This window comes from Poecilia reticulata, linkage group LG19 (assembly GCF_000633615.1).
Source record: "Poecilia reticulata strain Guanapo linkage group LG19, Guppy_female_1.0+MT, whole genome shotgun sequence".
NCBI classification, from domain to species: Eukaryota; Metazoa; Chordata; class Actinopteri; order Cyprinodontiformes; family Poeciliidae; genus Poecilia; species Poecilia reticulata.
Genome location: NC_024349.1, coordinates 24,207,628 through 24,209,986, shown reverse-complemented (window position 1 = coordinate 24,209,986; position 2,359 = coordinate 24,207,628). Strand labels below are relative to the sequence as shown.

At 40.3% G+C, this 2,359-nt stretch overlaps 1 long non-coding RNA gene across 1 annotated transcript; it reads left to right on the top strand.

Annotated features, from left to right (window-relative positions):
- Positions 1–207: 207 nt before the first annotated feature.
- Positions 208–830, top strand: LOC103482031 (uncharacterized). The gene is made up of 3 exons (XR_536377.2): positions 208–326; positions 426–569; positions 746–830. It is a non-coding gene; the product is annotated as an uncharacterized LOC103482031 (long non-coding RNA).
- The last annotated feature ends 1,529 nt before the right edge of the window (positions 831–2,359 follow it).

The window sequence follows — 2,359 nt, the reverse complement described above, 5'->3', positions numbered from 1 at the left end:
AGGTTGGATCTCCTCAGCCTGTAAACCTCCACCTTCAACACCACCAGTCAGGTGGAGGAAGATAAGAGAACCCTGTGGAAAAAAATATGTAAGGACAGTTACTTTTACGCAACGAAAAATGTGTTGAGGTCAATATTCAAATCTATTTCCTAATTTCTTCTGTACTTTCTCCTCACTGACAGTTTTTTGTGTGATTTTTTATTTTTTATTGAGTCCTTTCATAACAGCAGAGCTTTGATGAGCTTTGTGCTGATGAAAGGAGGATCAGGAATAGAGCAGAGGACCTGCTGATCTACTGGTTCTGGTTCTAGTAGATTTTATAAATGGTGAGGACAGGATTATGCCTTGATCAGAAAGTCTGATTCAGTCATCTGTTATTTAGATGGAAATTAAGGAATGTGTGTGATTATGTGTTGGTTCACTAGCATGACTGAGACAAGACAACAGCACTGGACCAATCAGGAGAGAGAAGACACAGATAACTGAGGGGACACAGAAAATCCTGCTGAAAGTCCATAGAAGAAGTTTCCAGCTGAGGACACAGAATAAAGAGACAGAGATCATGTGAAGTAGGTCCTTCAATAACAAACCAAGTATTGCCATAAAATCCTATGCTGAAATTTTACCTGTTTATCAGTCAGATGTTGAATAATAAACAATTTTAGAAACATTGTAGAGAATCCATTGTTGGTTTCTGATCCCAGATTCAGATTCTGCAGATCAATAATGTCTCTGATCATCCCAGGTTGGATCTCCTCAGCTTGTAAACCTCCACCTTCAACACCACCAGTCAGGTGGAGGAAGATAAGAGAACCCTGTTGACAAAAAAAGTAAGGAAACCTATTTTTACCCATGTAACAGTTTTAAATATGGATGAAATTGAGATCAAATTTCAGACTTTTTCTTTTTTCTGTAGCTGTATATTCTCTTTTATCAACCCCGTTGATGTAAAAAAACAAACAAAYAAAAAAATGTGTTACTTGTGCCTCAAACTAAGCTAGCTCTTTTAGTATTCTAGTAGTCTAATCTAATGGCTCCTAGCTGCAGCATCTGAAAAACATATAACTATCAAAAAGCGAGAGTATTTTTTCAAAGCTAATTGTTCACTTTCTAGAATGCACTGTTGTTGAGATCAACTAAGTTTCTTTTGTTGTGCTGGTGAGGCACCATGGTGGATACACCCTTATTCACATTTCAGTGTTTTATATATGGAACATGACTCTAAATTATCTGCGGAAAATTTGTGATTTTTCGTAGAGCATATCTAAAATATTATGAATAAAATGCAGATTCAGATGCTGAAACATAGAGAAACAATGCAAATGTTTGGTTTTCTTTTGCGAAGCAACTAATACAGGAGCGCCATTAATTTTTCTTGGCTCTGATTGGCTGTAACCCCAAGACCGCAGACTAAGGTTGAAAGAGAAGGGGAAGACTGTAGATGTTAGCTTTTGCACTAGAGCTAAGACCATTTATATAATTCATAATAATCCATCCATCCATTTTCTTTCACCCTTGTCCCTTAGTGGGGTCGGGAGGGTTGCTGGTGCCCATCTCCAGCTAACGTTCCAGGCGAGAGGCGGGGTCACCCTGGAGAGGTCGCCAGTCTGTCGCAGGGCAACACAGAGACACACAGAACACACAGCCATGCACACACACACACACCTAGGGACAATTTGGAGAGGCCAATTAACCTGACATGTTTTTGGACTGTGGGAGGAAACCGGAGTACCCGGAGAAAACCCACCATGCACAGGGAGAACATGCAAACTCCATGCAGAAAGACCCGGCCGGGAATCGAACCCAGAACCTTCTTGCTGCAAGGCAACAGCTCTACCAACTGCGCCACTGTGCAGCCTAATTCATAATAATGTTTATTGATATTGTCTTATTTGGACCTTGAGCTATTAAAATAGGCAGTTACAAGCGTTTTATACTCCCTCACCGTTCAATAAGTCGACTATCAAATCAGGAAGACTGCAGATGTTGACATTTGTTGTAGTGCTAAGATGGTTTCCACTCTGCACATTAATGGATGCTAAGATATAATTGGTGCTTGAACAATTAAAATAGGCAGTTGTAAGCATGTTTAGTTTGGGTCTCGAGCAGTTCCAGATTTCTGCTTCCTGTTTTTAGAACGGTTTCCCCTCTGCTTTCATTGGAACGCACCGGCGTTCACTTAAACTGAACTGAGAGCTCGGCTTTAGACGGACCAGAGTTAACTTTATTTGATCTGCATCAGAGTTTGATTGTGCGTTCGCACCTCCCAAAACAAACCAGACTTTCTAGGCTAATGGAGTAGAGTTTGATTAAAGCGACAGAACTGGTGTGAATACATCTTTAAAAACGGTCCAGTTTC